This window comes from Hordeum vulgare, chromosome 2H (assembly GCF_904849725.1).
Source record: "Hordeum vulgare subsp. vulgare chromosome 2H, MorexV3_pseudomolecules_assembly, whole genome shotgun sequence".
NCBI classification, from domain to species: Eukaryota; Viridiplantae; Streptophyta; class Magnoliopsida; order Poales; family Poaceae; genus Hordeum; species Hordeum vulgare.
Genome location: NC_058519.1, coordinates 383,398,557 through 383,409,556, shown reverse-complemented (window position 1 = coordinate 383,409,556; position 11,000 = coordinate 383,398,557). Strand labels below are relative to the sequence as shown.

General features: G+C 44.7%; 1 pseudogene; it reads left to right on the top strand.

Moving 5' to 3' along the window:
* Positions 1 to 3,238: 3,238 nt before the first annotated feature.
* LOC123427458 lies at positions 3,239 to 5,830 on the top strand (annotated as a pseudogene).
* Positions 5,831 to 11,000: the final 5,170 nt, after the last annotated feature.

Below are 11,000 nucleotides of genomic sequence, written 5' to 3'. Positions count from 1 at the left end.
TACATGCAATATATCATATCATGTCTTTGGCCATATCACATCACATGCATACCCTCCAAAGACAAGTTAGACGTCCTCTAATTTGTTGTTGCATGTTTTACGTGGCTGCTATGGGTATCTAGTATGATCGCATCTTACTTATGCAAAGCCACAACGGTGATATGCAGTTTGCTATTTAACCTTCTCCAAGGACCGCCTCGGTCAAATCCGATTCAACTTAAGTTGAAGAAACAGACACCCGCCAATCATCTTTATGCAACAAGTTGCATTTTAGTCGATGAAACCGGTCTCTCGTAAGCGTACGAGTAAGGTTGGTCGGGGCCGCTTCAATCCAACAATACCGCCGAATCGAGAAAAGACTAAGGAGGGCAGAAAATCGAACATCAACGCCCACAAACTCTTTTTGGTTCTACTCAAGATATCATCTATGCATGAACCTAGCTCATGATGCCACTGTTGGGGAACATAGTATGGGAACCAAAAAATTTCCTACGCACACGCAATACCTATCCATGGTGATGATCATCTACGAGAGGGGAGAGTGAATCTACATACCCTTGTAGATCTCTAAGCGGAAGCGTATATAACGCGGTTGATTTAGTGGAACATCTTCACGATTCAAATCGCAGCCCATCCTGCGATCTCATCACGATCCGTCTCGTGATCCCATCACGATCCATCCCTATCTAGTGCCGAACGGACGACACCTCCGCGTTCAGCACACGTACAACTCGATGATGACCCTTGCCTTCTCGATCCAACAAGAGAGATGGGTAAGTAGATAAGTTCTCCGGGGCGCCGGTGATGGTGGTGATCTATTCCTGTCGGGCTTCGCCCAAGCACCGCAGAAATCTGATCTAGAGGAAGAACTACAAACTAGAGGAGAGAGTAGCACGTGGCTGAAATTGTGTCTCAAAAAACCCTCAATACCTCTAGTATATATATAGGAGGGAGGGAGGGAGGAGGCAGCCTCAAACCCTCAAGGTTTGGCCGAAATTGGAGGTGGAGGAGTCCTACTCCAATGCTACTAGGAGTAGGATTCCTCCTTTCCACTTGGAAACCGTTTCCACCTTTTCCACCTTTGGGTTTTTGCCTCTCAAATCTCACGGGCCTTAGTGGGAGCTCATGTCAGCCCACTAGGGGCTGGTTTGTATCCTCCCACAGCCCATAAGGCCCCTCGGGGCATGACACCCCTCCCAATGGTCCTCGGTACCCTCCCGGCACTCCTGGTACACTACTGATGAGCCCAAAACTTTTCTGGTGACCAAAACAGGACTTCCTATATATTAATATTTACCTCCGGACCATTCCGGAGCTCCTCTTGACGTCTGGGATCTTATCCGGGACTCCAAACAACTTTCGGTTACCAACACCTACAACTCAACTATACCGAAACGTCACCGAACCGTAAGTGTGCAGACCCTGCGGGTTCGAGAACTATGCAAACATGACTTGAGACATTCTCCCGTCAATAACCAATAACGGGACCTGGATGTCCATATTGGATCCTACATATTCTACGAAGATCTCTATCGGTTGAACCTCTATGTCAAGGATTCAGTTAATCCCGTATGTAGTTCCCTTTGTCCTTCGGTATGTTACTTGCCCGAGATTCGATCGTCGGTATCTCCATACATAGTTCAATCTCGTTACCGACAAGTCTCTTTACTTGTTCCGTAATACAAGATCCCGTAACTAACTCCTTAGTCACGTTGCTTGCAAGGCTTGTTGTGATGTTGTATTACCGAGTGGGTCCCTAGATACCTCTCCCTCACACAGAGTGACAAATCCCAGTCTTGATCCATGCCAACCCAATAGACACCTTTGGAGATACCTGTAGAGCACCTTTATAGTCACCCAGTAACATTGCGACGTTTGATATACACAAGGTATTCCTCCGGTGTCCGGGAGTTGCATGATCTCATGGTCATAGAAACAGATACATTGACATGTAGAAAAACAGTAGCAATACACTGACACGATCATATGCTACGTTTATAGTTTGGGTCTTGTCCATCACATCATTCTCCTAATGATGTGATCCCGTTATCAAGTGACAACACTTGCCTATGGCCAGGAAACCTTGACCATCTTTGATCAACAAGCTAGTGAACTAGAGGCTCACTAGGGACAATATGTTGTCTATGTATCCACACATGTATTTGAGTTTCCAATTAATACAATTCTGGCACGGATAATAAACGATTATCATGAACAAGGAAATATAATAATACCAATTTATTATTGCCTCTAGGGCATATTTCCAACATCCCTTTCAACAGAGCTGACACAGTCGTTCACACTTCATGGCGACGGTGGACGAGCGGAGTGTAGCAACGCGATGCGAATGGAAAGCTCCTCCAAGTCCTCCAGCTCTACATCACATAGCAACGTCTCCTCGCCAAAGTCGTTGTGAGATACCGCGCTGCCGTCGTCGTCTGTCATGGATCAAAATGGGAGGGGACAGGAAGAGAAGAAGACAAAAAGAAGTGAAGTGGAGTGAGCTTAAACTGCGGTCGAGTGTTCGCCGATAGTGAGAATATTAGTTGGGTCTGGATTGGATGGTCAGCGTGGACTGATCGGACGTGACACGCATCCAGAACCCATGCCTACCTCGTCATATACTCACTCCTTTTCGGTTTATAAAGCTCATCTTAAATTTTTCAGATTTTCACTATATAACGCTCACTTTGAGTTCAGTTAAGTTAAAGAGGTTTAAGTTTCATGTCATATTTAATAAAGGTGAGGACATTATTGACCATGCATACATTTTATTCTACATGCATCATAAAGATTCAATAAAGGGAGGATGTTGCATTTATTGCCTCAAAAGTTGAATAAGTGAAGAATATTTCATTAGTGACGGGGGATAACTCCGGGGTAGGCTAAAATCAAGCACTTCTTCCATCCTCCTTCAAAAACCGAACAAGACGACCTCTTCCAACGAAGGGACAGTTGCCCCTCGCCGGCTGCGACCAAGCCGGCTCGAAGCAAGGCCGCTCTCCATCCGGCTCAACTGCGTCCCGCCAGCCCGCGGGTCAGCTCTAGTCACATCATCCTGACAAACGCGTGCGAGGCACATCATCAATGGCATGGCTACATCGGCTCAGGTATCGCTGACCTGACCGCGCGTGGCTACATCGAAATAGCGGTTGTACCACTGACGCTCGCAGACTGCGACCGGTCGAGGAGGCACAGTGGCAGCACGCCCGCCATCCACTCCATTACCTATCCCGACATGGCTACAGTGCGACTGACCGTACCATTGACTGTAACAGGCTGCCACAAGACGACGCTACACAGTGCAGCGCACGCCGCTGCGTAACAAACACGCACCAATGACCGCGACTGGCCGGCAGGCCCCGGCTCCTGGCGGGACCCTGCAGCTGGCAAGACTACTCCACCGGTGCCCCCCTTGGCCGGCTAGAGAGGCTGCCAGCCGACTCCCCCCGGTACCCTTTATTCTTATTGTAAGCCAAGGGGTTGGCCTAAACCCCTGGTACCGCCCCATGCATGGGATTGACCGATTACTCGCGCATACACCCATACAGGAGAGGCAGAAGGCTACTGGCTTCTTCTTCCTCCTCCATCACACAGCTCGAGGAGCACCATTGTAATTCCATTCGGTCCATCAACCAAACCAGCAAGTCTAGGGGTGTTATTTTCCACGGAGGGTCTGAATCTGGATACATCGTGTGTCTCGCACCGATTGTCCCATTTCCGCTTTCGGAGCCCATCGACGTTCTTACAACCCCAACCACATTCGATAAGCCATCCATGACATCTGTCGTAAGAAAACGACGAAAATTAGAAATTTTTATTTCCACAATACTCATGTCATTCATTCATAATTTATCTTAAAAGATGAAAGTTTAGATTTAAGCTTTATAAATCCGAAAAGAAGGGAGTATATATCTAAATAAGGTTTGATAGGTGTTAGTCGGTCTGGACGTCCGCCGGCCAGTTTGGGGAGTGGGGCTTGGTCACGATTTCGGTGTGAGAAAGCATATCTCGAACAAACAAATTGCTTCGTCCTTGTGTGTATTTTTTGTGCTCATATTTTTCTCTGAACGAGGCTGGACACTGAAGCAGCTTGTTCATGATGGTTCATCTTCTGTTATGTTCGTATTCAATTATTGTGTCCCTAAGAGGTATAGTTCTTAGGGCCTGTTTGGTTACCAGCCATACTTTGCCGAGCCAAAATTTGGCAGCCACTGTTTAGTTGGCATATGTTTGGTCTTTACCATATTTTGGCTTGCCACACTTTATTGTCACTATGACCCATTTATCATAGAGTCAATTTTTTTGCCAACTTTTTTCAAAGTTTGGCGTTTGTTTTTTCAGCCACACTTTATGACTTACCACATTTTAATGGTTTGCCATACTTTGGCTAAGCAAAATTAGCCTCAAATCAAACAGGCCCTTAACTCCACAATTAATTAAGCGGAGCCTGCAATCTCGGCTTTCTCCACCCCACACCGCTACAACAATCTGCAAAGCTCCATCTGCTCCTAGTTCTCTTGGTCACCGTCGCTCAACTCCTGGCCGTGCCGTCCTCCGCCGCTCGTTGCCGCCTCGTCACCTACATTTCTACATGCACGACATCATCGGCGGGCCGGGGCAGACAGCGGTGCGGGTCGTCAAGGGCCAGGGCCCGCCGCACCCGTCCATGTCTGGGAGCTACTTCGGTGACACGGTGGTGATGGACGATCTCCTGATGGAGGGCCCTAGCTTGACGTCGAAGGCCGTCGGACGGGCACAGGGCACGTATGTGCTGGCCGCCATGGGCGTCCCCGTGCTGGCGGTGAGCGTGACGGTGGTGATCACCGAGGGGCCGTACAACGGGAGCACCCTTGTCATCGCCTGCCGGCCGCGACGACATCTCCCAGGAGGTAAGGGAGATCGCGGTGGTCGGCGGGACGGGACAGCTCCGGCGGGCTACCGGGCACAGTGGCGAAGGCAGAAAAACATTATAGGTGTGGCAAGATTTATGAAAGAGAAAATCATCTATGATGCAACTATGCAAAAGCTCAGAAAAGTACCAGATATATATTAATTAGAGTTCTGCAAATACAACCACAAAATCCAAAATTTAAGCATTGACACTCAAAATCACCGGAAGTTTGAAACGGGGAAGCCGATGCAACTCGCAGCCGGCCGGTTAGATCATTGTTGTGCATTTGTGTTTTAGTTCGGTATAGGTAAGTTGCAAGCACATTACATCAAGCCCGTCAAGAAGACACCCAACACACTGGCAATATTGTATAAATGTGAAGTACTTGTAGGCTACTATACATAATACATCAGCTCCACCAGCATGCAACACGTAGGCGCATTAGTATATGAGTCGTATCCTCAACCCGCCAGAGTTCAAATCCTAATGCTCGTATTATTTTTGAATTTATTTTTATATTTCCGTGACGTGCATTTAGTGGACGAAGACGTTTCGTCGATGACAACACATCTATAGTGACTCCGTAAATTTCAAGATGATATGCCAGTTCAATCTGTGCTCATAGAGATAAGATTTATGTGTGTGCATTTATATATGAAGATGAATGCTTGCATCGTGCATATAAACATTTGCATCTATACTTTGTTTAAAAAAAATATATGTACCAAGTACTTTCGAAAGAATTAGGTGTGGCGGATGCCAAGCCTTGTCATATAGTTGGCTCCGCCACTGACCGGGCACGTGCTGTGGAGGACGGGGGAGGACGTGTCAGCGGTGTACATGGTGCTGGAGCTGGACGTGCACGCGACAGTACCGGACGGAGCTGCTCCTGCTCCTGGTCGTCGTCATGGATGGGGCTTGTCCGCTGATTCCTAGAACAAGTCTGCCATTGGCGCCACTTGTAAAACTGAACATCTCTCCCGCAAAAATAAACACTGTGGTGGTTTGCCGGTTTTAGCCTTTTATAGGATCAATCGATTTGGGAGAGAACACGATCGATGTGGTGCGTAGGTTTCAGGCCGAGGCCGAGGCCGAGGCCGAGTTAAAAACTTGCGCACCACACGTACGTGATTAATTCGCTACTACCAGTACAGTACTTTTTTGTTACGCGTCAAGAACCTGAACATACTACTACTACTGCAGTAGAATTAAACTTCCATCTCAGCTTCTTGGAATTCTTTGTGCTGCACTCCCAACCTGTGAGCAGCGAGCAGCCTAACCACAACCTGTCATTTCAGCTTTCTAGCCACGCTGCTCCCAAATCACACGCTCAACAACACCCCCAATGGCCAGGCACCGCCTGCTCCTTGCCGCCGCCGTCGTTCTAGCCCTCGCCGCCGCATCCATCGCCGACGACGCGCGCGAGATTCTCCTACGCATGTACATGCACAACGTCTTCGCCCCGCCCGGCCAGAGGGCGGTGCTCATCGTCAAGGGCGCCGGCCCCATGAACCCGTCCATGCCGCCGGAGCACTACTTCGGCGAGACGTACGCGTTCGACGACTCCCTCACCCAGAACCGGAGCTCCTCGTCCAAGCAGGTGGGCCGCGCGGAGGGCACCGCCATGCTGTCGTCCATGCGGCACCCGGTGTACCTGGTCAACATGGTCATGCTGCTCACCGGCGGCCAGTACGATGGAAGCACCATCGTCGTGGAGGGCCGGCACGACGCGTCCAAGAAGGAGAGGGAGCTGGCGGTGGTCGGCGGCACCGGGGAGTTCCGGCTGGCGTCCGGCTACGTCAACTGCACCACGGCAAGGGAGGAGAAGAAGTTCACCGTCTACGAGCTCAACGTCAACGCCACCATCCCCGGGGATGACAGCGAGGAAGAGCCTGATACGGGGAGGCGACGCCGACGAATCCCACGTTTCTGAGCCACGCTAAACTGCTAACGATGAGTGTAATACTGGACGGAAATTGTTAGCCCGGATTAATTCCTCGTATTGTTTGAGAGAACTGGATTCTGCATGCATGTCCGCAGGGCCATGTTTATCGCACAATCCTGAAATAAGAGCATCTCCTGATAGATCTCGTGGATCGACAAGGCTAGATGTATTTAATGAGAGCAGTGATTTATTACCTTGTGATGAACTCGATGAGCTCCCTCCAGAGACCGTCGTGAGGTGGTGACGACGGTGGGGAAGGAGAGAGATGTGGCAGCGGCGGCGGTGGACTTCCCATCGCTTCAGTGCTACCCTCTGCATCGGATTAGGGTTAGGAGAGTGGGGAAACAGTGGCGGCGGCGAACCTCGTAACCCGTGTCATGGTCCCCACCTCCTCTACATATAGCACTGCGCGACAGGGGCCCACCGGCCTTGCTTGGGCTGGGCGCCCCGATCAGGGCGTGAGTCAAGGTCCAATGGGCCGTTGGGCCCATTCGATAAAAGATCAACCTAACATTCCCCCCTTGATCTCATCATATACTTTTAACTTTACCCGTTTCGTAACAGATCAATACATAGGGCATGTTTCATCGTCACGGCTCAATTACCGATGGAATCAGACAACCACAATGTACCTTTCTATTTTGAGACATATTCTTTAACCTTGGGCCCTTTATTGTCCGGAAATATTAGACTATACCATAAAATCCATGTCGACTATGTGTTCTCCGAACACACTGGGCGGTAAGCCTTTGATAAGCAGATCTGCAAACACTTGTTTGTTGCTTTTATGCTTCAAGCATTTTTCCATAATTCTGGACTTTCTCCTTCACAACACGTAACTCTTTGTCAGTGTGTTTGGCATCAACACTTGACTCGTTGTGACAGGAGCGAAAGAACTTAAAATGGTAATCGTCGTTGTCAGCCATTATCCACTCCGGGTACAGGTAGCCTTAACCATGTTGCCCGTCCCTCAGCCTCATATCAAGCTATAACATATCATTGCATCACATTGATGACAATCGTTTTACTCATTTGGAGATTTTCCACAAAAAACTCTGAGTATGAAAGTTAGCGACAATTGTGGATTTCGCTATACATTTCACAAGTCCTCCTTTGTACTGACAATGTTTTGAGAGCACTTATTTCTTTCAGCATGAGGCCGATATATTTTAATCCATTCCATTGATTTATCTATGGACTGGACATTGCCAAAACAACCCGGATATATACGTGAACTGTGTCAGGGTAATATCTTGAGCTTCCAACAACTGAAGCATATGGTACCATATCCGTTTACAATCTTTTCTTATTAACTTTTGGAACACCATAGTTTCCACTTCCATTACCCTTGACTATAAGAACAGGCGTATGTTTTCTCGTATGCATACTTTAGAGATCTTTCTTAGCATGTCCATGCGACATTCCTAATACCCCCTTTTATTCTTTTGAACTTTGAGGACAATAACTTCTTTTCTCCTCCTGCAGTAGATTGACATCGCCACTAGCAAGTAGGACATCATCCACATGCATAGGAATTGGGAAACAAATTTCCCATTCTATAACTTTGCATGAATGCAATTGTCCTCTCATTTTCTTTGCACAAAATCTTTCGATTTAAGTCATGTTTTACACATTTACATATTTCCTTTGGAGTCACATTTGCCTTGTAGACCCTTCATAAAGTCTATGTTAGTGAAATTCAAATGGTGGAATTTCACTAACATAGACTTTATAGTAATCACAAGTATCTGATTTTCACATTCCTAGAGACCGTTAAAATCTCAAGTACTAGCACTTCTTTCATATGGGGTTGTCGTTGCTCTGTCATTGCCAAAAGGCAAATTAATTCTATAGTCACCCATTTCCAAAAGGCAATAGGTTTTACAGGGACCTGTATCACAAGATCCCTTGTAGAGCTAACAACAGGTGTTGTATAGGTTATACAACATGCTCACCCAGATTACTCCATCTTCACTGAAGAAATGGCGTATCTTTAAACTTTCTTCTTTATGACACTTTAAGCACCACCATTGTATTCCTTAGTCTGCATTCGGAACTATAAAAGATCCGAAAATACAACTATCTCTTTTCTTTAGGGGTATCATAATGACGGTATTCAGATGACTGTCGTACTCCCCTTGACAATCACATTCTTCATTAATAGATCACTTTAGATGCATAATGTGCATCACATCTAAAGTTCAGAGGAGTCATGAAATACACTACAATGTATTTCATGTCTCTATCTCCCCCTCGAAATGTGGCAAGAACTTTTCTGCCACAATTTCAAAACCCATTCATAGCTCTTGTGAAATGAGGAAACTTCGATTATCTAGCTCATTCATCTTATCACTTCATGTAAAATGAAGTTATAAGTTAACTAGTATGGGAGTACTTTTTCCTCATTTCATTTCAGAATCTCAACAGAGTTCTTTATCATTATCTCTTTTGCAAATCACACTTGCATATCATTCTTGTCTTTAGGTTCGTCTGTTACTTTTATCCTTTCTGGATTTAGTGATTGCATAATGACCGTTACACATAAGGTGTACGGTCGATAATAGGAAAGCTTAATAGCTACTCCATACTTTTCTCCCATAGTGGGACACATTAACCGCACATGAGTCATCATAATTTTCTCCTGTCATACAGGATAAGGCTTTTGCCAAAATTTCTCCCGCCATACACGGATTGTTGACATAATACAATGTCAACTTTACCCGGTTACGCAGGCATTCTTCCCAGACTTTTCCCGCCATGCGGGTAATTCCCTTTAAGGGGCATAAATGCCATAATTGGCTCTTTTGACTGCATCAAATTCAGAAATAAAGCTGAATTATCTTTGACACACATGTTTGATCCGACGTTGGTCAAATTAAACATGCATGTTGCTTGATTCATTTCAATCATGTTGACTGAGAAAAGGAGACTCCATCATAGAGAGAACATGAAAGACATTCGTCAACCAAGACTCTCAATGATCTATCTCTTTTCTTTTCTTGAATTAATATCCAAGAGTTCTTTTCTTTTGAAGCCATTCTTTAGAGAGAATTTATTCCCTCAAGTTATGACCTTTCTTTTCCATCTTTCGGGTCACTAGTACCCAAACATTCGCTTTCATGAGTGAAAGCTTGAATAACTTTTAGTCTGAGAAAACTTAGCCAATAAACAACGGTAATGAGCATAAAAATAACCCTACGTTGGTCTGATTAAAATCATGCACATTAAACCTTTCTGGAATATTTTAAATCACCGTTGTGGCAGAATTAGAATAAAAAATCATTCTTCTGCATTTATTCCATATCACCGTTGGGCAGAAATGGAAACAATGCATATAACTCATAAACAATGTGATGATAGTATTTCTATTGAACAACTTTGCTAATAAATAATCATCATCATCATTAACCATATGCATTTCTTTATCTGTGCTCCGAAAATTGATCACTTTCATACAAAATTTATCAAAGATTTAAGCTTTAAACATAAGATGACTCATACAATTATAGTATTGTTATCATCAACGTTGGTCAGAAAATAACAATACCATATTTAAATTTAAAAACTAACATCATTCCATTGTCATAGCGGAAACTATTTGATTCTTTTTTCACCCACAAGGGAAAACCTTTGCTAATAACATTTCTTCCAATTAAATTTTCCCGTTGGTTCCAATTTAATTGGAGGACTAAACCTTTTTACTTTGCAGCGGAAAAACGTGAATATGAAAATTCATGCACCTTTACATAAAAATATTCTGTTAAAATAAAAATTCATGAACTTTATTTTTTTTCTTTTATAAAATCCATGAACTTTTCTCTTTCTGAAAATATTTCTTTTATTTTCAGAACCTTTTATTTTTCTTTTCAGAGAAATACTATTATATTTCTGTTGATTTAAACAGAAAAATAGCAACATTTTTATTTCCTGTTATCTAGACATAATTTCGTAAAAAAAATGTCTAGAAGTGCCTTTTATTTCTTTTCAAAAACTTTTCATTTTTCTTTACAGAAAAATCTCTATTACTTGTGAGAAACTTTGAACATTTCTTTAATTTCTATTTTTCTAAACATATTTTCATAGAAAAATGTCTAGAAAACACTTTTAAATCTGTCTAAAATGGACAGAAAGCTTAAAATCCATTTAATACGAAAAAAATGG